The sequence below is a fragment of the Phaenicophaeus curvirostris genome, chromosome 2 (assembly GCF_032191515.1).
Source record: "Phaenicophaeus curvirostris isolate KB17595 chromosome 2, BPBGC_Pcur_1.0, whole genome shotgun sequence".
Taxonomy (NCBI): domain Eukaryota; kingdom Metazoa; phylum Chordata; class Aves; order Cuculiformes; family Cuculidae; genus Phaenicophaeus; species Phaenicophaeus curvirostris.
The window spans coordinates 20,379,481-20,406,575 of NC_091393.1; positions in this window are offsets into that span (position 1 = coordinate 20,379,481).

Sequence of the window (27,095 nt, forward strand, 5' to 3'; positions counted from 1 at the left end):
TCCTCTAATACAAAAGCGTTAACTATTTTCATATCTTTCAGATGGACTTCTTCACACACAATATTCATGAATTTATTGTAGAAATATCCCTAAAAGACACAGATAATTGTTTCTCTTCTACAGATAAATTAAAAATAAATGCGGATGAGTTATTACATCTTTGGGTATATTTAGGGATTGGTTTTGTGACTTTTTCTTTTTACTACTGGTTGTTTGGGGCAGTGGTAAAATTAAATATATTTAATCGACAAAACTTGTCTAAGTATCTTTTTTAGTGAAAAACGTGTTTTATTAGAACTTCCAAATTAACATATACTCTTTGAAAAATTGTATGTATGTAGAGGAATTTATTTAATTGTAACTAGATATTGTGTGGTAGATGAGGCTTATATAGCAAAACATGGAGAAAAAATAGAGTGAAAAGAATAGCATGAATATACGATGATGATGGCGACATGAAGAAATGATCTAGATGAGTCACTGAAAAAGTTTATGAAAAATCAGGTTGTGTACTTATCTTTGTATTAATTGTTGTTAGTTCAGGTAAAATATTCTCTCTCTCCTCAGCTCTTTATTACTATCTTTTCTGCATGCAATGTCTCTGTTTACACAAATAAAGGCACTTGCTTTGATACCTTATAAACGTACCAGGCCAACTTGTACCCAAAGCTTTAATAATCATTTTCTGTGAGCTTAAATTAAAATAATTTGAAATAATCTGAGTTTTACATTGCAGGTCACTGAAGCAGAGTTCTAATATTAAGCTGAGATTATGTGGTTTATGCCCTGGGATCTTTTGACAAAAGAGGAGCTTGAGATATGCAGGATGTCTGTGATACAAACTATGACTTCTCTAAAGGACACAGTTCTGGGAACTACCTCTAGAAACACACTCTGGTTTCAGCAAGAATCGAACTGATTTACTCTGAACAAGAGTACAGCAATGAACACAGTATATGCGATTGGAATTAGTAGTAACAAAACAAGGATGTAAATTATTTGACAGCACGGATATACTTAGTGAGTTCTCAGATAGCCTCAGAGGTTTCTAAAGAGGGCTTTTTCATGCAAAAACTTGATATTATGGGAATAAATTAGAAGCTAGAAGTAGTGAATGATGACCTTTGTGGCACAGATTTGGACAAGAGGAAAAGGATAGCAACAAATGTGAAGGTAAATGGAAAAAGGTTTGCAACATGGGCAAAGCAAGAAAGGAATATAATAGGAACAGAATTGTGCAAAAAATATACAAAACTTAGGATGATCTCTTTAAGCTGAGTTTGTATACATGAGAAAACTAAATCAGACATGACATTAATAGTTTATGAGTTTGTCAGTTCATGTTATTATAGAATATTAAAAAAATGAAGTGGCATCCATGTGTACTGTTGAGTAACACTGTATTTCTCATTCAGCTTTTCCTTTCTGCCAGTGCTTCTCAACAGCTATTCAAACACATCGAAGAAAATATACAGACATAACTTTTTCTCAGGTTTCAGCACTATATACTTGAAAAAGCAAAATAACAAATTCCTCTCAGGTTATTAGTCTCTAGTACACGGTTGCAAACCCACCTATCACCAATTCCCAAACTCCATTCTGAATTCTTCCCATTTTGCTCCTCTTACATGTGTTGGAGGATATGTTGATCCTAAAAATGTAGTGGAGTAGCAAAAGAGTTATCTAAATAGTCCAGTCTGGTAAAGCCCTTCATCTGTGCAGAACAAGACATAGGAAATGAAAATTTTGTAATTACCTACTAGAAATATGAAAGACAAAATAGAAGGCAAATATAAATTATTCTTAAAAAAAATTAAACAACACCAAAAACCAAAACCTCGAATTGATTATCTCTGCTATTTGACAAATCTCTATGCTGTTAATAAAGCACTTATACAAGCATTATTAATCATCACAGAATTTCAGGGTGGTAAATCAACAAACGAGAATATTTGCTGACTTGACAAAGCAGTCTAATATTTTGAGAACAACTGTTTATCCCAGAATATTTTACAAAAGGGTGGAACTGCAGAATATTATGTAACCAGTTTCACTACTTTTATTATTTACTTTACATGCCTAATAAGAATGAAAGGGTTTAATGTTTTATTTCAGTTTGGATCGCCTTATTTTTTAAAGCTTTCTTCTTTGCTTAATTGAACCTAAAAATGCAGGTATCCAAATTTAACAAAGACATTTCTGGACATAAGATCTTTCAAGGTGATAAAGTCAAGAAACTCCCTTATTGCAGTGAATACCTAAATGAGCACTTTGTAAGCTTGTCTGTAGAAACATGAAGTACGGAGTATCTAATAATTTTTAAGGAATATTTATTTTTAACAAAATACTTTGAAATATTGGATTCCTCATATTTGGAATCCAATTGTATTAGCTTAGATTTAATAACAACAATGTAGAAACAAATCTTTTTGTAAGACTTTAACTGGGAAGTGAAAAATGAAGAAGATTAATTTCTATTGTAGCGTTTTTTAGGACCTTATCTTGGGCTCAAACTGAGCTACATCTATTTCCTCTTTCAAAGACATTGAGGACAATTTCTGAGTGGGTGCAGGAGAAATATACCTTTTTAGCAGATATTGTCTGTCTTGCTGCTAGTAGCAGAGCCCTGCCACCTCTCTAAAGCATTTATTTTTAAAACCTTCCTTTGTCCATTCTAAAGGAACTATAATTAGCACTTATCTGTCATTTTGAAGTCTAATTAGTTAGCCTTGCATTCTTATTAAATTAAGAAGAGTTGAAGGTCATGTCATATATCATTTCAAAAGTAAATGTCCCCTAAGTTTTTAATACAGTCTTGAAATTTACCACTTTTACAGATATGACATTTGGCATTAAAGATTTCGACATCGTTAGAACACAAAAAGAAAAATCCAGGTTTTGTAAAGTGCATTGATTTTCTTATTTTATACAGGGAGATTTGAATTAGTACAGGCTTTTTCTAAAATCACTGAATAGCATGATTCACCATTTGCAGAGGTTTTATACCAGATTCTCTCAATTGTTTTGTTGGAGTTACGCCTGCGTGTTTTGAAATGATCCTACACAGAACTAGGTCCAATCACCTACTAATGCTTATCCATATGTGCATGGTCATATCCAACTTAAAAAGTCTGTTACACAGGCTCTTCTTCTCCCTGCCTCATTGATCACAGAATAGGGATCCTTTAGTGACAAAGTGACCTTTTGTGATAGAGGAAGATAGGGAACTGGGAAAGGGTTTGGAGCACAGACAGTCCCTGGAGTGGAGAAAAGCAGAGGCATGGGAAGACGTTTCCAAGTGCCCTGAAAAGTGGACATGGGAAGGGATCTTTGGGTCACTCAAAGGAGGGAAGTGAGAGGCTATGGCATGCTAGTCACACTTGTGGATGCCCCCGGTAAGTCAGTATCTTGAGGAAGGAAAGGACTGAAGTCCGCAGATATTGACACCCCACAGCTTGGCTTAGCTTGTACCAGGTCCTTTATGGCCTCACCTGGAGAGTCCTGTCTGTTGAGCATCTCCTGGGTGCTCCTTAGCCCAAAAGGTAGCCCCAAAGTACGTTTTCTCTGCTGCAGGCAGACCGCTGGGTATTAACTAACCTTCACATCAGCCTGCACAGGAACAGGTCACTCCAGTGTGTCTGTCCTGGATTTTCATGTCTGTGCTCACAAACTGCAGCTGCAGTTTTGCTACGGGTTGCTAAGGGAATACTTTACATCTGGAAGAGACCGTACATTTGAGAGTCAGCAGCAAAGGTCTCAGCAACTTTGGTTGTTTTGCTTATTACAGATCCCATAACTCAACTCTCAGCATTTGTTATATCTAATGCAAATATTTGTGCAGCAAAATTGTTCCATTTTTCAAATAAGTTTAGAAATAAAAAATCCATCTATGTTCTGATTTGTGTTTAGTCAACGCTTTAGAGATTGTATCTGGGTCCCTATTGGTATAAATAAAATCAATACATTTAACAGGATAAAAAGAATTTTGATTTTTCTTTTTTCTGAGGTTTCTTGGTTTTGCAATGCCTGACTCTCTGATGGGGTTTTATTTTTAAGGCTTCATTGTGTGTTTTGCCGCAAAGTTAACCAAACAACTGGTAAAAGCATGTGTACCTGCACCCCACTCGCCTTCATTACCAGTGAGAACTGAGAAAGAACACAAGCTGCCAAGTGTTAAATCCAACTGCACATCAACGTGGTGAAGTTTTGGAAGCTCGTCAAAAGGATGTTGGCATATCTGTCGTTCCTATCTTAATAAACTGACAAATGTCTTAATTGGTTTGAGCAGTTCTTTCAGTAACTATTCTAGAATTATGCCCCATGGTCGATGATCCATGGGCCACTTCTTTGATGGCTACTAGACTAGAGTCTGCTAAAGATTATTAACTTATTCTAAGCTTATAGTTTCTGATGCACACACTGAAGAATATTGGTATATTTTTCTCAAACTGAAATACAGGGGCGTAGGAAGTGGAAGGAAGGAAAAGTTAAAAGTTAATCACCTGATGAGAAACATGAATTTTGTCTTAACACAGTGGAAATTTTAATTTCTCTAATAGGCTGTTACTGTAACTTGGAAAAGAATAAAAGGCAGCATCCGCCTTATATTCAGGGCTCAGAGATATCAGTCGGAAACACAGAATCCAATAGCAGGTACTCCTGAAATACCCAAGAGTACATTCATCTGATGCAGCCTCTTTGCTTTCTAAATACAAGCCCATCTTTCCACTTGCAGTACAGTTAAAGAAAGAAATAAAAAAGAATAAATCTTTCATAATCTCAGCTTAATCTCAATTCAATCTCAAGATCAGCCTAAGGTCTTATACTGTCAACTTTGACATCTCAACTTTAGGAGGAAAAGGGAGGATTAGGTAAAAGTATAAGGGCACAAATGTTTTCCTATGGTTTGTCCATAAAAGTTTTTCTTCCCACCATGCCAAATGTTGTTGCAAGATCAATGACATGGGCAACTCCAGGACGGTGGAAAGCTATGTTCCCATGCATCTCTCTTTACAAAAGAAAACTGGCATTGTGCAAAGCCAGTTGCAGCCATCTGTCTGCTCAGCTGAGAGGCTGAAGATTCCATGAATGTGCTGAGTCTCCTTTTTCCCTGTATGATGAATTTGAACTAGATAGTTTTTGACATCTTTTAGAAGAAGTCAGAGTCAAAGCAAACCAATTGTCTGGATTATGCCTTAGGCCTAGCCAAGCAGGATAACCAGAGGACAGCCATTAATCATCAACAAATTGCAAAGCAACCACTATGCCTAGTCAAAGGTAAAATCAATTACAGTGACAATTAAAGAGGTCAGATATCAGACCTGAAAGGCTTGCAGTAAATAGATGTTCTGATATAAAGAAGCAGAGACTGTAGACTTCTGAATCGTCAGTTGACAAACTAGATTCTCCCTGGAAGGAATAAAGATATTAGTTAATAATAATTATTTAATTGTTAAATTATATAGAAATGTTTAATTTTGCTAAATGCAAATCCACGTAAGGAAATGAAACTAATGGAATAAATTGCTCCCTTGCAAAGAATAACTGAAAGTTAAAGCAAAGATAATATCAAATGTTACAAAGCTTGCAATAATCACAGTTACTTTTACCTCCAACTATATCACTGGGAAGATAAGAACAGAAGAAATCAGCGCCTTCCTTTTCTTAAATTGAGTGATAAAAAGTGAAAGAAATGTGTGGATTACCTGGCTGATATGGTCAGAAAGAGTACAAATTGTGCCTTCTACTTCTGTTCCTGGAATGATGCAAAATCTAAAAAGACTTTTCCAATCTACTGCTCTATGCAGCTGTGTTATACCATTGACATAATAAGTATATGTTTACACCATTGACATAGTATAGCATGAATGTTTTTAAGCTGGATTGAAAATGTTCAAGAACTGAATTGAAATAAGAATTCCAGGTACAATGAATAGCAACAATTACAATTGTTTGTTACTCATTGCTCTCTACAACTACCTGAAAGGAGGTTGTGGAGAGGAGGGTGCTGGCCTCTTCTCCCAAGTGACAGGGGACAGGACAAGAGGGAATGGCCTCAAGCTCTGCCAGGGGAGGTTTAGGCTGGACATTAGGAAAAAATTTTTCACGGAAAGGGTCCTTGGGCACTGGCAGAGGCTGCCCAGGGAGGTGGTTGACTCAACTTCCCTGGAGGTGTTTAAGGCACAGGTGGACGAGGTGCTGAGGGGCATGGTTTAGTGTTTGATAGGAATGGTTGTACTCGATGATCCGGTGGGTCTCTTCCAACCTGGTTACTCTATGATTCTATGATTCTACAAGGGAGAATGCAGATCCTATCATGTGAGAAAGATCTGAAAGACCAGAAAAATGAAGAGAATTCAGATATCAGTCTCCCAGTGAAATTTCAGGGAAAACATCATGCTGCTATAAATATATAGTGTCTGTTTTGAAGATAAATTTTCATTTATTGGGCTGCCTGAGAACATGAATGCAGAAAGCATATTCCTTCAGAGAAGACCATGAAGGCAGATTGTAGCACTGATACACTCCAACTCCTGAATTAATTTCTCAGTTGAGAGAAGCACATCCTTGAGAGTCCTCTGTCAGGCACCTAGACTTCATATAGGATCTGGATTTCTGAAAAACAGCAGCCCTAAATCAGTCTACATTTATGTTATGCCCTATTTTGAACTCCCAACCAAGCAGGGTTGCTTCATACCAGACAGCTGGTGGCCAATGCATTCATGTAGAAGGAATTAATGACGACTCACCAACCTTGTCTGTTAAAACTAAACCCTTGTAATGGTCTTTTGAGTTTTAAAAGCAATTATTAAAAACATTTTGAAAAGCAAATATTCTTATAAAGATGTATTTTAAAACCAATAAGCAATAATGAAATTTGAGGAAAAGCTAGTAGACAAAATGCAAAAGCATACAAAAATTCATGAAAACTGCTCTCATGCTCATACTTTCTGACCTGGAGTTAGTGCAACCAGGTCCATGCCTCAAAAAACTCTGTATTTTTTTTCATAAAGTGATTATGGAAGGGCATCCCTTTATCGCTGTGTAAATGGATGTGCTCAGTAACTAAATTCAACATACAGAATAAGTAACTATAGACATGACTATTCTTTGAAAGTGAAATGGGCTGAAGCCTAGCTTATCTTTGCTGACAAGTTTCACTGTGGGCTGAAGCTCATATGGTTATTATTCAATTTTTAATGGAAAACTTTTCAAAATACATACTTGTTTCACTTATGACTGTGGAATTTCTGTGTAACAGTCTACAGAAAGTAAGTGAAAGAGCTTTTAAGGTTTTTTTTTTTATTTTTGGCCATGAAATAGGCTCTCTTTTTCTTCTATTTCTGAAAAAAATAATGGAGTTATAATGAGCACTCTTAACTGCCTCAGACTGCAGGAAATGTAGTGATGTATTTTTCTGTGGATACAGATACTATATGTTTTAATCTGCTCAATAAATATTTCACAGCTTGGAGTAAAAATATTAGTTGAATGCTTTAATCTAAGCTAATCTATAAAGTTTTAAAATACATGCAGGTTAAAAATAAAACCTTGAACTTGGGCAACTTATTAATCTTCAAATATCATTTTGTACATACATGACCAGTCAAAATTATCAGTGGTTGCAAGGTCTTCTTTCCAATCAGATACAGACATCTTCCCAGGCTGAGTGGTTATTTATATTCCTAGACGGATGCAAAATGTAGAAACAAGTACATATGTGAGACACTGTATCTGGCTCAATAAACTGTGAAAGATTTGGCTTCATGCTACATCACACAAGTATCTGTCTCCTTTCCTCTTCTGTGCAGTAATACCTCTATCTAGGTGGGTTTCTGCTTGTCCTCCTGACTGTATTCCAGAGGCCAAATAGATGTTCTCTGTGTGTGAAGTCTATTATGTAAGCAGTTAGCTGACCTTCTCTTTTTTAGATATGCTTTACATTTTCCTGTTTCTATAACTTATTTCAGTAGTTAGCTTATTCAAACTTATTTCTCCTTTGCACTCTTATCATTAACATGTAATAACTTTATCTGTACATAAGTCATGAGAGTAAAATGACCAGTCCAACACAGCTGTACAAAATGCCTTTGAAAGGTAGGAAATTACATTGACTGGGGGAATATGAATATTGTTTCTTTGTGACTAACTTCATGTTTGTCCTTAAGCTTTCTGTATTTCTAGATTCTATCTCTAAAATGGTAAAAGTAATAATTAAATACATTCTATACATACATGTCAATATTTAATACTATATTTAAAAGCTATTCCCTTTCAACATTTTACAGCCTTTAGTATAAGCCCGTCTTTCAAGCTTTCAATGTTAAGTTAGATTGCATTAAACACAAATTACTACTGTTACAAACAGAAAACACCACTCTGTTGGGTGAGACACTTGCATCTCCAGGGACATCCTCTTGTAGTGCATGTTCAGGTTTTGCCTGGCAATGAATCATCAAATCATAGAATCATAGAATAGTTAGGGTTGGAAGGGACCTTAAAGACCATCTAGTTCCAAGCCCCCTGCCATAGGCAGAGACATCCCACTAGATCAGGTTAACCAAGACCCCATCCAACCTGGCCTTAAACACCTCCAGGGATGGGGCAGCCACAAATTCCCTTGGCAACTTGTCCTAGTGCCTCACCATTCTCATGGTGAAAAAATTCTTCCTCATACATAGTCTAAATCTGCCCTTCCCCAGTTTATACCCGTTCCCCCTTGTTCTATCACCACAAGCATTTATGAATTGTCCCTCTCCATCTTTCTTGTAGGCTCCTTTCAGGTACTGGAAGGTCGCTATAAGATCTCCTCAGAGCCTTCTCTTCTCCAGGCTGAATAAGCCCAACTCTCTCAGCCTGTGCTCATATGGAAGGTACTCCAGCCCTTGGATAATCTTTGTAGCCCTCCTCTGGACCCAACAGCTCTATATCCTTCTTACATTGAGGATTCCACGTATGAAGGATATGGAGCTGTTGGAACAGGTCCAGAGTATAGCCCGATGAAGAGTGCATCCTCCAGATGGAGCATTTGGCTGAAAGTGTAGGCAACTGTCAGAATAGCTGGTGGTTTATGGCTTCAGAGCCTGAGTCTTTTTTGCCTACAAAATACTAACATATTAATCTATTTACAAACAAGATCAGAATGAACACACAAACGCTCTTCCATTCCTGCTACCAAAAGTTTGCGAAGTCCTTTGCATTATAGGGAACTGCTCAGTCCAAAGTGGTTCTTTTCAGATCTCTGTCCATGGGAAACTTTGTCCTTGTGATTCATCCTGGATGCCCTGTAGTTCTGAAACTAATTTGCTTGCTTTAGTCTTTCACCTTCATTACTCTAAAAATGAAAGCTCTTCGAATCACTGACTTCTTCGCCAAACCATGTAAGTTCTATGACAATCCCCCAAAAACCAGCTTGACACATAAAAATAAATTGTCTTGCCATAAATGTTATGAAAAACCTACTACCTAGAAGAATATCTCCTCGTTATAATGAAAAATATCAGTTGCATTACAGCTTGGAATTTTTTTTCCCTCTCTGAATGATAAAGGCTCAGGAGACTGATTGCTTCCTGTACAGCAAGAAGGTCATTCTATGAACTGAAAGTTGTGAGGATTGGACAGGATAGGACTACATTAGATTTTGTTTACTGGAAATATTAAATAAATACTTAATGATCCAGAAGAAATCTCATAATTTTTACAGCACTTGCAAAGGAGTTGATTGGAGTATTTGATACTTTTATCACAAAATATTTAGATAATTTTCTATGCAATTTTGTTGTGATGCAGTAGACATCACAAAGACAGTAGAAGAGGCAAATAAAATAAATTAACTGTAGTCTATTAGAGAAAAGATGTCAGTCAAGGACCTCAAGAGACTTCATTGTCAATAAACAGTTGTTGATTCAACAACGTTTGAATTACAAGATAGAATAAAAACAGGAGGGCGAGATAAGCACTGATGGTTGAGGTGAGAAGGGGGGAATCTATAAATAAGTCACAGGCTCCAACACGATTAAAAACTCTTTGTAGATTTATTATTGAAATAAAACACTGGAGAAAGGATGTTATGCTGTAGAATGTGGCAAAACCAATTGAACTAAGAAATTACAGGAGAACTTGAAGAAATAATACAACAGGTGGCTGGAATTTGTGAGGACAGTTTACTGAGGATCAATAACACTGTCTGTGAAACTGTTTAAACTGCAGAAGTGGAAGAAGTACTATTCAGCATCCAAAAAATCAGAAAGCCCAGTGAGATACTCATCCTGGAAAAAGTGTCCAGCCAGCAAAATCTGTGTTATATGTTGATATAGATTAAGACATATGTTTTCACTCTAGGTTGCAGAGTGTGATGTTGGAACAACTTGACCTCATTTCAAATGAGCTAGCTCAGGTATTGGAAGCAGTGCAAATGCTGTGCTGTGCTGCGGTATTTGTTCTGCAAAGGCAATTAGAGCTCTCTGCTGCTATGGCTAGCTTTCTTCTAATGAGTTTGCTTGCTACTTGCTTATAAAACCAATCTAGCTCACAAAAACTATTTCCAATATCTTTGCAGTCTTTAAAAGGTACATGTATCCTGATGTCACAATAATGTTAGACTGAAACGAGTGTTATTGGGACTATACTGCCAGTTGACTGTCTAGTAAGGAAAAGGATACTGAACATCTACTAAGGTAGCAAAAATAAACCAAAAAAATCTAAAAAACAGGTGTGAGGGCAATATCAGCTACCCAAATAAATTCCTGTCTTCATTAAAGGCTGGAGGTCACACAGGGATATCACTGGCTTAATGTCATTCTATAAAACTTTCCTGGTAGAAAATGGTCTTTTTTTAGTTCTCACTACAAAATCTCATAACATCGGTGATGTTCAAGTAATTTAAGCTTCCCTGAAGTCATTTCAGCACTACCTGGAACAAACTCTGGAACAAACTTAAAATGCACAGGTTCAAAAGCTGAGAGGCCACTGCTTTTTCCCAGGCTCAGGCACCACTGCAGTTAAAGGCAGGCCTGTGTTCTGTGCCTGCAGGAGGAGAAGAAGAAGAGAAAAGATCAGGAAGCATGCAAATATCAGCCTGCTAACTGTTCTTGCACCTGACCTTCACATCAAAACATGGCAAGGGAACCCTAACCTTCCTCATTCTTAGGTCTTTAGTCCATGTAGTAGCTCTGCTAATTGAATCTGATTTTATGTGTGATAGATCAATTGGCTCCTTAATACACAATATCAAGACAGTTTCTCCATAGATATACTTTTATGTTGGTTTCAAATGCTTATACTAATCAAATCTGCAGAAATCTGGCTTTTGGTTTTTTCCCTGGCTGTTAAATATTTTCTGCTTCAAATTGAAGTAAAAAACATTAAATTTCAATTGCCTTTAAGAGCCTTGCAATGTTTTACCTTAACTAATGCTTTTAAAAAATCCCTCTTCAACTATATTATTTTCTTTAGTAGGGGGAAATCTATGCTACTACAGCAAAAATCAACCTTTCTAGTGCAGCTCAATTTTGACTTCTAATGAAATTCTCTACTGTTGCTGAAATGGGCATCTTTTAAAACATCTTCTAGGATTTTGTCTATGGCAAATATTCTTGGAACTGCCTTCACAGCGTGATTTGTATTGATGACAGGAATAAGTGAATGGAAGTAAGGATCTACACAATTTTTACCAATTGCCTTCAGTATTTCTAGGAGAGATCAGTTCATTGATAATTTCAGAAGTAACTACCCCATTCACCAATTTCGAGGTCCTTTGCTAGGAATGCACCCAGTTAAGGCACTTGTTCCATAAAGGCAGGTGGACTACAAATTCAGCATGCTATAATTTAATAACTGAATTCCTCCACAGCAAGAAGATATTACCATAAAATGTGTGAACCTACTTTTCCTCTAAGCAAAATAAAACAGGTTGATTCAAATAACTGCTTATGATGCAGTCAGTTATTTTGGCAGGGGAAAGGTCTTACGTGTGATGTCCAACATGACAAAATTCAGTCTATATAGGTAAAATTCAGGAAAGAATAATGTGACTGAAAATCAGATCCTATAATGGAAACATTAGGTAACGTTAGATATTTTCAAGTTACATTTATAGAAGTCTTTAGTTAAGTATACTCTGAGGGAAAAAAAACCCCATGCTTTTCCACTGAATTCAGAGTACAAAAAAAAAATGACAACACTGCTAGACTAAATGCTTCTTCCTATAGGAAGAATGGCAACATGGAGTGTGATCCGTCTCTGATGTTGTGCCTTAATTCTCATCCAGATATAAATAGGGCAGATTCATCCCATCTTAGTCTGCAAATGACGCTGGCAAGCTGAAGTGGCTACCTGTAATGGGTGAGATGAGTCGATGGACAGACACATGTATTTGTGTCCATTGATGGTAGCATGCTTAGCTGAAATATAGCAACTAGGTGAATTAGTCGTGATGAATACCCACTGTGCTCAGCATTTATGAAGCTGCACCTTGATTACTGTGTTCAGTTTTGGGCCCCTCAGTACAAGAAAGATGTTGAGGTGCTGGAGCATGTCCAGAGAGGAGCAACAAAGCTGGGGAAGAGGCTGCAGCACAAGTCTTATGAGGAGTGGCTGAGGGAGCTGGGATTGTTTAGCCTAGAGGAAAGGAGGCTGAGGGGAGTATCTAGGCTCAGTCAGCATAATGTCTTTCCTCTCTCTGTCATCTTTCATTAAAAAATTTCACTAAAACTTTAACAATCATAATCAAAACTAGGTGAGAAATGAAGAGGGAGAAAAATAAATTTAAAAAGCCAGAAAATAATTAAAAGGAAAACTCTGGAATAAATCAAAAGAGGGTAATAAAAGAAAGATGGAACAGATCCTCATAGAAGCTCTGCTAAAGCACATGGAGGACATGGAGGTGATTATTGGCAGCCAGCACGGCTTCACCAGGGGCAAATCCTGTAGGACCAACTTAGTGGCTTTCTATGATGGGGAAACCGCACCAGCATACACGGATAAACTGACGGATGTGATCGATCTGGGCTTCTGTGAAGCCTTTGACACAATCCCCCACAACATCCTTCTCTCTAAATTGGAGAGATATGGATTTGATGGGTGGACAGTGTGGTGGATTAGAAACTGGTTGGATGGTTGTATTCAGAGAGTAGTGGTCAATGACTCAAAGCCCAGATGGAGATCCATGACGAGTGGTGTCCCTCAGGTGTCTGTACTGGGACCAGTGCTGTTTATTATCTTCATCAATGATATTGACAGTGAGATTGAGTGCACCCTCAGCAAGTTTGCAGATGACACCAAGCTGAGTGGCGTAGTTGCCAAACCAGAAGGATGGCATGTCATCCAGAGGGACCTGGACAGGCTGGAGAAGTGGGGCTGTGAGAACCTCATGAGGTTCAACAAGGCCAAGTGCAAGGTCCTACACCTGGGTCAGGGTAATCCCACTTTTTGGTACAGGATGGGGGATGATGTGATTGAGAGCTGCCCTTTATAGAAGCACTTGGGAGTGCTGGCTGAGCAGTGCTACAGACTGGGAGAAGCCTGGCTGGAAAGCTGCCTGGAGGAGAAGGACCTGGGGGTGTTGGTCGACAGCCGACTGAACATGAGCCAGCAGTGGCCCAGGTGGCCAAGAAGGCCAATGGCATCTTGGCTTGTATCAGAAGCAGCGTGACCAGCAGGTCCAGGGAGGTTATACTCCCTCTGTACTTGGCACTGGTGAGACCGCTCCTCGAATCCTGTGTTCAGTTCTGGGCCCCTCACCACAAGAAGGATGTTGAGGGTCTGGAGTGAGTCCAGAGAAGAGCAACAAAGCTGGTGAGGGGGCTGGAGAACAGGCCTTATGAGGAGCGGCTGAGAGAGCTGGGGGTGTTCAGCCTGGAGAAGAGGAGGCTGAGGGGTGACCTCATTGCTCTCTACAACTACCTGAAAGGAGGTTGTGGAGAGGGGGGTGCTGGCCTCTTCTCCCAAGTGACAGGGGACAGGATGAGAGGGAATGGCCTCAAGATCCGCCCGGGGATATTCAGGCTCGACATAAGGAAAAAATTCTTCACAGAAAGGGTCATTGGGCACTGGCAGAGGCTGCCCAGGGAGGTGGTTGATTCACCTTACCTGGAGGTGTTTAAGGCACGGGTGGACGAGGTACTGAGGGGCATGGTTTAGAGATTGGTGGGAGTGGTTGGAGTCAATGATCTGATGGGTCTCTTCTAATCTGGTTATTCTATGATTCTATGATTCTATGATTCTGATGAGAAGCTCGACATGAGCTTGCAGTGTGCGCCTACAGCCCAGAAGGCCAATCGTGTCCTGGGCTGCATCAAAAGCAGCGTGGCCAGCAGGGCAAGGGAAGAGATTCTGCCCCCCTATTCCTCTCTTGTGAGACCTCATCTGGAGTCCTGTGTCCAGTTCTGGAATCCTCAACATAAGAAGGGCATGAAACTGTTGGAACAGGTCCAGAGGAGGGTACAAAGATTATCCCAGGGCTGGAGCACCTTCACTATGAGGACAGACTGAGAGAGTTGGGCTTATTCAGCCTCGAGAAGAGAAGGCTCCGAGGAGACCTTATAGTGACCTTCCAGTACCTGAAAGGAGCCTACAAGAAAGATGGAGAGGGGCTATTCATAAAGGCTTGTGGTGATAGGATGAGGGGGAATGGGTATAAACTGGGGAAGGGCAGATTTAGACTAGATATAGGAAGAATTTCTTCATCATGAGAGTGGTGAGGCACTAGGACAAGTTGCCAAGGGAATTTGTGGCTGCCCCATCCCTGGAGGTGCTTAAGGCCAGGTTGCATGGGGCCTTGGTTAACCTGATCTAGTGGGAGGTGTCCCTGCCCATGGCAGGGGGCTTGGGACTAGATGATCTTTATGGTCCCTTCCAACCCAAACTATTTTATGATTCGATGATTCTAAAAAGATATCATATGTTAACCGTAGCTGGAATATAACATGAAAATGAGCCAACAGGAGAAACATTCCTATTGTATATACTACTTATATTAAGTCAGCTTCCTAGATATTTGAAGTAAAATTCATGTTAGTGTGTGAACATTAATGCCTGCAGTCTGAACAGAAGAAATCCTGACACTTTAGTCTGAACAAAGTGTGGTAATATCCATTTCATTCAAAAATCTTTTTGTTGTTTACTGTTCCTTAGTCTTAACCTTATACAGATTCTCTAAAATTACTTGTAGAGGGGAAAAGAAGAGTTATGAAAGGTTATCAGCTTGTAGACTGTTTTCTGAAAAAGATCATAAAATGGGCCTGCTGAGTATACATTATTTCTTCACTCTGTGCCTCAGATGATGTAAGAAGACAGCTTATAACTAAATCCATTTTATAGGGAGACAAAGAATGTATAGGTTGGTACACAGAAAGTGTGTAAAACCTCCTAATATACAGTATACTACTCAAATCAAGTTGCCACTTCAAGTTTATTGCTTACTCACTAGTACTCGCTTTACATTTCTTCTATGCAACACTGTGCAAATTCAAAATGAGCTTATTTCACAGTGTTTTGAGAAGTAAGATCCAGAATTGCAAATAGGAGACAAGCCAACTATATTTTAAAATATGATCAAGTTCACCTTCCATGTTAGAAGGAACGTTTTCAATACACTGTCAAGATTACTATTCTGGGAAAGCAGAGAAGTGCCTGTTCTGGTATACTTCACAGTGCAAGAGAATTATTCAGAGTAAATTTGGGGGATCATCAGCTTCTTCGTATGTCTACCTGTACTTTTACTTGACAAAAAAATTAATCACCTGACCATACCTGAATGGAAAATAGTCACAGAATCACAGAATTGTTTAGGTTGGAAAAGAACTCAAAGATCATCAAGTTCAACCATAAACCAAACACTGCCAAGCCTACCACTAAGCCATGGCTTTAAGCTCCACACCTACACATCTTTTAAATACCTCCATGCTCAATCAGAAAATCCTTTGCTTCTCATACCACAAATCTGGGACGATTTACTGGAAACACCTCAGCGATTTTAAGTTTTCTTATTTACAAATATCATGTTTCTTATAAACTCTACCTTGAATCAGACAGCATACAGCCTGTGTAACCACAACTATAATAATTTATTGGTTTTATTTTCCATTTATATTCAAGCCATTGATTCTTCACTGTCCCTCAAATTAATTCACTTCCTGTTCCTGAAACCTCAGCTCTCTTCTTTTCCTAGGCATATCTCTCGGAAACTTTGGCTTATAATCAACACTCAACTTTGCTCATCTTTTTCCTCTTCCTCTGCACATTCTGCCTTGTTTGCTTCCTTTTCCTTTAGATTTTCCCTGTTCTCAGTGCTATCCTTTTGCCCATTTTCTTTTTGCCTGCCAAACATACCCAGTGCAATCTCTTTTACCACATGGCTGTGCTAACACTCCCAGTTATTGTCAATGGAGAGTATCTTAAAGGAAATCAACCTCTCAGATTGTTTTCCATGTCACAGAAGAACTGATGTTGAGAAGAATGGATTTCCCTTTGATAGCCTTTACAGGCACATACTTCTCTTTATTTGTGTTATACTAGAGGATCTATTTCTCTAGTAGATGGTAATGGGAGTCTAGCACCTAAAATTTTTATGAGAAATTTTAACCAATCCCAATCTCTGACAGAATGAACATACATTAATTTATGAAAAACAGAGCCTGTCTCTGAGGTTTGTTGAGAATCTGGGACCTGGTTAGTTAAAATATAACCTTGTTTTTCTAAACAAGGGAATTTGCCTCCCTTACTGCAAATTTATCCTCCTAAAATCATAAACTCTTGGTCTGAAGTAAAGAAGGATTGTTCTCATCTTCCATCTTTCTGGCATTTTGCTCTTTCTGGACAGGAGAAAGTTTCTAACATAGCTACCACTGGGCAATAGTTACCCTGTGGTTTTCATATGGGTAAGACAGTAGTAACTTACTGATCCTTCCAAGCAAAAGTTCCAATCAAAGTTCCAGCTGAAAGGCACTGGCCTGAACAAATGAGGATCCTGACCCACTAATGAAATGCCTTGATGCGCTCTTACCAAAGATGAAACATTCCTACAAAAGAGAAAACCCTTTGAATTATATTCTACATTTTAAATAAAATTAACAAGGTATTATATCTAGCTATACATCTGTTTCTAAATATACATACCACAGCGATGTTCAGGACCAGATATTGAAAAGGGGTAATCATATAATTTCCCTTAGTTCATCCACTCTTCTAGTTGTTTCCTGGGATATGCCAGACCACCAGCCCCAGTTTCAGCACAGCTTGGCCAGGTACACCGATGTTCATTTTGCACACCATGACTGAAGAATTAATCTAATACGAGTCGTTAACTGCTGTACAGTTTTCCCCAGCAAAAGAGGGAAGTCTACGCCTTCTCTGAGACTGACCAGGTAGCATGGGGGAATAGATTTATTGTTGCCTTTTCCTGGTGAAGTGTCAGTCTTTATTCCATTAGCAACAGTGCTCCATCCACCTCTAAGTGCCATCCAGTGTAACTTCTTTCCTTGTTTATTGCTCAAGATTTCACCTTCTTCATGATTCTACTCAGAACTTATTTTGAGACCTTATTCCCAGCATCTATCTAGTTAAAACCCATCACTATCACTTATAATTGTGCAGAAACTGTCATTTAAAATGGCTCCAACTCTAGTTTCATTTTCTCTGGTTGTCAAACCATTTTCTTTCAGGTACTAATGATAATAGCCAAAGTAACTATTTCTACTAGCTGCTGAAACTTGATCAGCAGGTGGTTCTACTCCATCTACTCCTCTCCATGGCTAACAATACCAAAAGTAGGGATTCATTGGTAATTTGCCACTTTTTCAAGTTTAGGGTGCATGACTGCGTGTTAAATTTTAAAAATAAAAAAAAAACACACAACATTTTACAGCTTTGTTATTTTGTTATTTTGTTTGGATTTCAATTTTAGATCTCAGCAAAAATAATATTTATGTGACTAAAAATAGTGAAGAGTCAGGGCAGACTTAACTTAGATTATGACTGGAATAAAAAAATTACTGACTGTGGTGACCATGGTTGGAGATATTTCATACTCTGGAGCAGACTTTTCTAGCAGAAATAGCTTTTTTCTGACAGAATAATAATTGAGTCTGCAATCCTTGCTTCTCACTTCTTATTTATAGTCTCTTTTGTTACTTGATAACTGAGACACAGTAAAATAATTTCATTTAATACATGATACTTTATAGAGATGAGGTTTGAAACACTTTCTCTTTTTATATTTCTTTGCTCCTGACATATATCTGAACAGTGATGCAAATTTGAAAACTGGTTCATTTTAACCCAGATGCTGTAATACAGTATTTGACAGAAGGCTGGTGCTTGTAACTCCACTACAATTAAAAGCATTGTTTTGTAAAGAGCTTTCTCCTAAGGAAGTAAAACTACTACACTAATTGATTTTATCACTGACAGCAATGACAATTTTTTTTTACTTTGAAGTCAGCATAAAAGATCTACTTGTTAGTGTTAGAAAGAGCTCTTCTTTAAAAGAACAACTTTCAATCTCTGTTTAACAACTTCAGTATCACCACACTGTATTGGCCAGTGTTCATGGGGAAAATTTTCATATGCTTTTTAATCTCCAAGACTGCCAAAATTTTCTTCTCAGAGTCAACAGTTTCTGTTCCTGGCTATGTCCTTAAACTTGTCTTAGATATCTGTTAGCTGGTCCTCCTTTGTCCTCCCGTCACCAGTACTCTTATCATACAGCCCTGACCACTTTGAATTTCTACCTACTCTGTGCCTTAGTTTCAAAGTACAGTTTAGTCACACTTCTAAAGATCATAAACACAGGAATATTACAGAGCACAAGGCTCTGCAGGCTGAGATAGGCAAAACTGTTGATTCCCAGTGTCCCAGAGAAAAAACCAAAACATTACTTCATTCAATACAAAATGTAGCCTTCACTGCTTGGAATGAATCATAGAATAACCAGGTTGGAAGAGACCCATAGGATCATCGAGTCCAACCATTCCTATCAATCACCTCATCCACCTGTCCCTTAAACACCTCCAGGGAAGGTGACTCAACCACCTCCCTGGGCAGCCTCTGCCAGTGCCCAATGACCCTTTCTGTGAAAAATTTTTTCCTAATGTCCAGCCTGAACATCCCCTGATGGAGCTTGAGGCCATTCCCTCTCGTCCTGTCCCCTGTCACTTGGGAGAAGAGGCCAGCTCCCTCCTCTCCACAACCTCCTTTCAGGTAGTTGTAGAGAGCAATGAGGTCTCCCCTCAGCCTCCTCTTCTCCAGGCTAAACACTCCCAGCTCTCTCAGCCGCTCCTCATAAGGCCTGTATTCTCCCTCTGTACTCAGCACTGGTGAATGTATAAAGATATAAACAGACTAAAGAGACATTAACACTGAAATACTTGAGCATTACAGGGTGAGTCCAAATTCCATTGAATTTTATGGTGAAGCTCTAGACTGAGCTCTTGACTTCAATGAGATTTGATGCAAATGCAGCAAATTAAGAGCTTCTACGTTTCCAGCGTGGAGGAAAAACAGCTCATACAAAGTTATCCAGCATAAAGATTTTTAGCAAGCATCTCTGACTTCTTGGCAGTGAGCTGGAGTACATCCAGTCGTAGTTATGAAATTGTTCTGGACTTATTCCAAGTTTCTCCTTTATGAATATGTTTGTCACTTCTGCAGAAGATCTGTTTTTTTCCAATTACCTCAAGTCTGAACAGGATATTCACACTATTTAATAGTCCTTCATCCACTGTAATTCTTACATCTGGGTACATTGATCAACAGCAAATAAATCAAAATAAAGATTATCTCTGCAATTATTATTCTCTGTGATGTGAAGAAGATGATATGCATTTCCTGATATATTCAAATACATCTTTTATTTTGCAGACTATGAACAAACAATGTCATTAAGAAGGAATGAATTATTGTGTATTATGAAAACAATCTAAAGGAAAAATGGGTATTAATTTTAATTTTTCCAACCATCTTTTATGTTTCAAGATATAAAATGCAGTTTCATTTTGAAAACAATTTTTAGTAAGTGCTTTATGTGGCTTCAACATAAATTCATAGCAATATCAAACTTAATATCTAATATGCCTTAAGTGTCACTTTAAAAATATTCTGAACACAGTCTCTCTAACTTCTGATACATCAGTGTGTTGGGTTTGCGTGGCAAGGTGTTTGGCAGCAGGGGGGCTACAAGGGTGGCTTTTGCTGGAGACCAGGGCCAGCTGGGTCCAGAGCAGACCAACCTCCAGCCTTGGCCAAGCCAACCAGCAATGGTGGTAATGCCTCTATGATAACACATTTCAGAGTGAGGGGGGAAACAGCGAGGAAGGAATCACAAGGGAAGGCATAAGCCCTCAGCTGGTCTGCCAGACCAGCCCAACACAATAGTAGAGAGAGGGAGAAGCAAAAAAAGAGTCCTGCAGACACTAGACACAAGAGAAACACCCACACGGATACTAGATGCAAAAGGAACAACTATGCAGATATGAGATGAGAAGAAGACAGCACTGCAGAGAATGTTATCAGTGAAGAAGGAGGGCGAGAAGGGGCTCCAGATGCCTGACTCAAGATTTCCATGCAACCCACGGAGGATGCTGTGCTGTCCCCCTGCAGCCCATGAAGAGTCGCAGTGGATATACACCTGCAGCCCAAGGGGGACCTTGAGTTGGTGCAGGTGGAGGCACCCAAAGGAGGCTGTGACACCATGGAAACCCAAGCTGGAATAGGTCTTGGAGGACTGCAACCCGTGGGAAGGATTCACATTACAGAAGACCTTGGAAGACTGTCTCCTGTGAGGGGAACCCAACACTGGAGCAGGAGAATAGGGTGAGGACTCTTCCCTTTGAGGAGGAAGGAGCATCAGAAACAATGTACAATGAACTGACTGCAACCCCCATGCTCTCTCCCTCAGTACCATTAATGGGGAGGACGTAGAGAACTATAGAATGAAGTTGAGCCTGGGAAGAAGATAGGCATGGAGGGAAGGTGTTCCTGTTGGGATTTGGTTTTGTTTCTCAGTATCTTGCTCTAGAATGACTGGCAATAAATGAGATTCATTTTCTTTTTCCCGCAAGTCGAATCTGTTTCATCTGTGTCAGTAACTGGTTAATGATCCCTCTCTGTCCTTATATCAACCCTCAAGTTTTGCCTTTGTTTCTTTTCATTCTTTTCCTCAAAAGGGGAAGGAGAGAACTAGTGGCTGCGTGGCTCAGTATTGCCCACTGGGGCTAGCAGTCATGTGTCTCTTTGTTGCCAGGTAGGGGGCTCAAAACCACAGCGACCTGCAAATAAATACCCTGTAGGGTATAAAATAATAGTGCTGACACTTCCTGTGTGAAAGCACAGTAAGATCTTCTATACTATCCAATAGAATCTTCGCAGATTTCAGAGCATATTTTAATAAACTGTATCACTACAGAAACTACAGCAATTTATGGTATTTTTATGTCTTTGTACATCTCAGAACTTAAAAACTGTCCTGAGTAGTTTCAAAAGCACAATGCTTTGATATTTTTCAGTATCTTTTGTCCCTTTGGTAAACAAAGAAAAGCCCCAGGGAAGGGTATTTCATCTTTCACTACTCACAACCTTGGGATAAAAATATTTATAGTCAAATTTTATTAACCCTATCCTCTTAACTTTTGCAGTTACTTTGGGCAAAGGCAGACTGAGAATGAAAAAAGAAAAAAGCACTGACAAAGATTTCATAAACATAGCACTCCTTTCACAACTTTAGCAAAAGTGCTCTGTCCTAAGGGAAGCAGACAGAATAAATTTCTGTCTCTCCATTTTCACCCAGGCACATTCAGGTTCTTCCACAAGAATATCTTCCCAGGGCTCTGAGTCCAATAGTTGTAAGCCTACAGCTCAAACTTTTTGAGTTTACACTGAAAAGGTCACATCAGTCTGTGATATAACTCCAAAGAAGACAATGTTTACACCAGCAGTGATATGGAAACAATTTCTCAGGACTGGTACAAAGCACACTGATTATCAGTTTTCATCTGTTGTTCTGTTGTAAAACATGCTGAGGCACCAAGCTGCTCACTTGCCAGATAGGCATATTTACAATAGCTCTTAAATTCCTTCTCCAGATTCCTATCTCAGATATTTCATTCATGAGCATTTTTGTTCCTACATCTTTGATATTTTTATTATGTGATGTTGGTTATGACTAAGTACTACTTGTCTCACTGTATCACTGCACTTACAGTGAAAAGCAGACCAACCACAAACCCAACAAATATTCCTGAATGTTAATTTCTGGCTGTAATCTAAGTTTGCATACTTACACACATTATTTTCACACGTCAGTCTATAAGGTAGCTATAAACATTACCAAAGAAAACATTTAAGTCAGGACCCTGTCTTAAATTTTGCAAAACTCTTCTAACAAATCCATTTCTGTGTTTTAACATAAAGGACAACATATTTTCAAATAAAAATTTGAATTATTTAATTACAATTACTTGACTGCATATCCACACTTCTATTGCATAAAAAAATCTACATTTAGAATCTACGTTTAGAAAATCAAAATCAAAATGCAAAAGGCTAGAATGAAAATGAGGATTTTTTCATAGAATCGTTGAAAGGTTTGGCTTGGAAGGAACTGATAAAGATCATCTAGTCCACCTCCACTGAAGAAAGCAGGGACATCTTCAACTAGACCAGGTTGCTCAGAGCCCTGTCCCACCTGACCTTGGATCTTTCCAAGAACAAGTAATCTACTACCTTGCTAGGCAACATGTTCCAGTGTTTCACCACTGTCCTTGTAAAAAATTTAGTTTAAAACCATTACTCCTTGTTCTATTGCTACAGGCTCTGCTAAAAATTTTGTCCCCATCTTTGTCATAGGCCTCCTTTAATTAGTGAAAGGCCGCAATAAGGTGTTCCCAAAGCCTTCTCTTTTCTATTCTGAATAACTCCAACTCTCTTAGCTTTTCTTCATAGGAGAGGTGTTCCACCCCCCTGACAATTTTTGTGGCCGTCCTCTGGATTCACTCCAACAGCTCCATGTGCAGAGGGCTCCAGAGCTGAAAGCAATTCTCCACGTGGGTTCTCCCAGAGCAGAGTAGAGGGGAACAACCACCTTCCTTGATCTCCTGACCATGCTACTTTTAATATAGTCCAGGATACCATTGAAGTTCTGGGCTGCAAGCACACATTGTCTGCTCGTGTCCAGCTTTTCACCCACCAGTACATCCAGGTCCTTCTCAGTGCTGCTCTCAATCCCTTCATCCCTGAGCATGGACTGGGGATTGTATTTATCCACGTGCAGGACCTAGTACTTGAACTTGCTGAACCTCAAAAGGTTTATATGTATCTAGTTCTCCAGCTTGTCCAGGTCCCTCTGGATGACATCCTGTTCCTCAGGGATGTCAACTGCACCACTCAACTTGGCATCATCTGCAGACTTGCTAAGGGTGCACTTGATCTCACTATGTCATTGATTTTACTTTGCTTTGCATGGAATATCATTTGGTATATCTTTCTTCGATATACCTTTTCTTTGATATATATTTGGTATATACTTTCTTTGAACCTGCTCAACCCTGATTAATGTATGTCATGTTTTGCCTGAATTCAGGAAAACAAAATAATATGCACAGAATGAATCTGTTTCACTTTTGTAAGCAGACTTGCCTTGATAGCTGAAATCTGCTCATTTCCAAGTGATTTCATATTTTCTCATGAGTGTTTCACATAATGTTATTCTGCATCAAATAAAAATTCAAAGTCTAGTTATACAGGACACATGCCTCAAGAGGGACCATGATTTATTCCTACCCTTCAAATATTAACAAAAATTGAGTGCTGTCAACTAACCCCTGTGTTCATTCAGAAACAAGATTCTGGGAAGCAGTCTACAGTGTACAGAGCTTCAGGAGAAAATTATGCAAATGGTGCTGCTGGTTGAAGATCTCTTTAGAGCTAATTTGACTTTCAGATTCTCTCAGGAAACAGAACACCACACAGCAACAAAAGCAACCTTTACCGTGGTAGCTATATACTTAAGCTTCATGAAGTAACATTCATAATGCATTACTTCCAATTGCATAATTCACTTCAAAACTTGGCTGTGTACTTATTTCACATACAAAATTCTTTCAAGCAAAGGTTTGGGGTTTTTTTTCCTCTTTTGTTTCTTTCCTTTATATTTAGGCAATATTTCCTTCAATCTAATACTTTAGTTCCTTCAACATGGCCACAAAACTTTTCTGTTGTTACTTCAAAACTTGCCTCATAGATCTGAGCAGTCATTCACACTAGTAGGGAAACAGAAAATTAAATACCAACTCTTAAAAATTGAACAGGAAGTGTTCGTATCTTGCTAAGATAACACTTTTCAGCAAATGAGTTTTTAATTTATCCTCAAAAGACCAAATTGTTTATTATGTATTTGAAATAATAGTGTCTTACTTAAGATGCAATAGGCATCTTTTCAGGATTTAAGGGGTCTTTTATATGGTAACTCACATATGAGCTGTTAATATTTCAGCCAGACCAAATGATTTTGAAAGACTATTTCAACAATGAAAAGCAAGTAATATTGCTACCAATATTTTCCTTCATCAGTGTCATAAGATACACTATAAGTAAATTTATTGCATGTAGCAAGTAACCAGTATTAAGAAAATATAGCATGCCAACTAAATCACCTGTAAAGACAATTCTGTGTGCTATGAACTAGCTCCAGGGCAGGGGGTCACATTCCTGATTAACATATAGTCCACATATTGACAAAGATTTTTCCCAGTTTCTGCTTTCAAAGACAGAGACTTCAAATCACATAAATTCAGAATCAATACATTTTAAATTTTGAGCACAGGTTGCTCTCCTTCACAAATGAGCTGAAAGACATTGGGCTGAAGGAAAATTCATTCTTTAAGGAGAGGTTTCCCACTGCAGAAGCCGTCTTCCTTGCCCGTCCTTCTCCGTTCCTATAGCCATGTTTTTTGCTGATCTCTTGGCCCATCTGACTCTGCAGTTAACTAACACAACAAAAAAGTGAATGGTTTTCTGAGCCACCTCACTCTAAGATACTATAAACAGAGCAGAGCTAACACTACAAAAGGGATGGGTGCATATGACCAATTGCAAGACCAGAGAAGGATTGTCCCCTTTCAGCAGCAGGTAGCAAGTCCATCAGCATGCCCAGCACCTTTCAGAATAAGCGATACAATCCGTAAGAAAAGTAACTGTGAGACAGCAGGGAGTATATGAAAAATGTTTTGCCTTTTTTACCTCTGTAACAGAGAGACATCAACTATGTGAACACACATAAATAGTATCCTAAGAACAATTTCTTGGCCTGTTTAAAGGCAGTAGATAGACACAGTGATAGTGCTATCAACATCACCCAGTGAGATACCACTTCTCTTGGACTTACTTTATTTTGGTCCTACACGAGAATTTGTGAGGTTGTTGGATGTAGAAAAGCAACCACAGCACACATCTTAAACAGTGATGTTGGCAAAAAAGGATGTCATGAGCTTGCATGTAGTGTCAAGTGGCTCCATTGGAACAGAGGTTACAGACATGTCATGGCATTCTGAAAAATTTTTGTCAAAGACAACTTGATTAACCCTGTCGTAACAGCTTTCAGGGTCCTGTTGTAAAGTGAACTGAGTTATCTAATGATCACATAACAGTTCTCCACTATGATGTTTTGGTGATACTTATGGTTATAATACTTCTGTAGATGTAAATATTTAGCAGGTGTCAGGAGAGAAGCTGTAATCATAAAGTGCAATCCTGGGTTAAGAAGACATTTTCTCTTTTTTTCTTTTTTAAAGTTGTCTGTACTTTTGGTGTCCTTGTGAGTTGATCTCCAACAGAAAAGAAAATTACATAGCTCAGAATATAATTTTATGAGCAGCATTATACAAGTGTTCATCCTGTATTGGGCTATGCTGCCTTTCACACTTCACGCATCAAGTTTAGCTACAAATTTACCCTATTTTCTCTAATGCAGCAAAAGATTTATCTTGCCACCTGTTTTCATGTTCAGTACCCTAATTTGCAAAAGCAACGAGGTGCAGAGTAACTGATTGCTTTAAGCAATACAGGGACAGAAATGGGATTTTCCATTAGGACTTTAATTGTTCATTTGTTCAAGACATAAGCTAGTGAATTGCGAAATAAAAACCTCAAAAATGATTGACCATAACACTGATACTGAATTCTAAAACCTGGACTCAAATTCTAAGGCTTCATAATGTAAATAGGTTCTTTCAGGTTCAGTAAACAATTCAACTATTACCAAGCCTAGGCTGCTGCTTTGATGAGTAAAGTGTAAATTGTGACCAGCCTAAAGAATCATTGCTCTCCAAGCAAGGGTAACACCTACTCAAGGAAAACTTTAATAATTTTATATTTTATTGCAAGAGTGCTTCCCACAGGAATAAATTACACACTATACCCACAGTGCAGTGCTAACCATCACTCATCAGCTAAATATTTTCTCGGCATCTAACACTTCTAGTAACACAGATTAATCTGTGCTACCATTAGCTAAATTAGAAAACCTTGGCCAGGAGGACAACAGGTCAGAGCATCAGGGATATTATTTTAAGGGCTAAAGGATCTCTAACAATTTTTCCAAATTTGGCATCACTTTAATTCTGACCCTAAAGGTTGCACATTTAAGTCAGCTGGAATTGCTCCTCAGTGTTACACTAATTGTTAGCATGCTGGCAGTGAAACTTTGATTTATTATCCTATTTTTCAAAAGCAGGAACTATTGGAGCTACCAGTACTCTTAATCCTGGGAAAAGCTTAGGTAGAAAACTCTGTGGATTTTTTTCAGGGAAAGTTCTGGCAAGGATTTATGACATGGAGTTTGTAAAACATTGAAACTGATACAGAAAATACTTATCCATGGCAATCACTTTACTGTACTACACAGGCTGCAGATCCTATAGCACCTGGTTCAAAGCAATTGTAGGATTTGACTTGAAGCACTCACTTATCACTCACCATCCACACTTAACACAATGAACGATTCACTTTGTAGATGTGGTGCTCACAGACAAGACACTCCTGGGTGTGGAAAATACAACAATCAAAACCAGTGTCTGTCCTTAGAGCAATTTTAAACCACATCCATG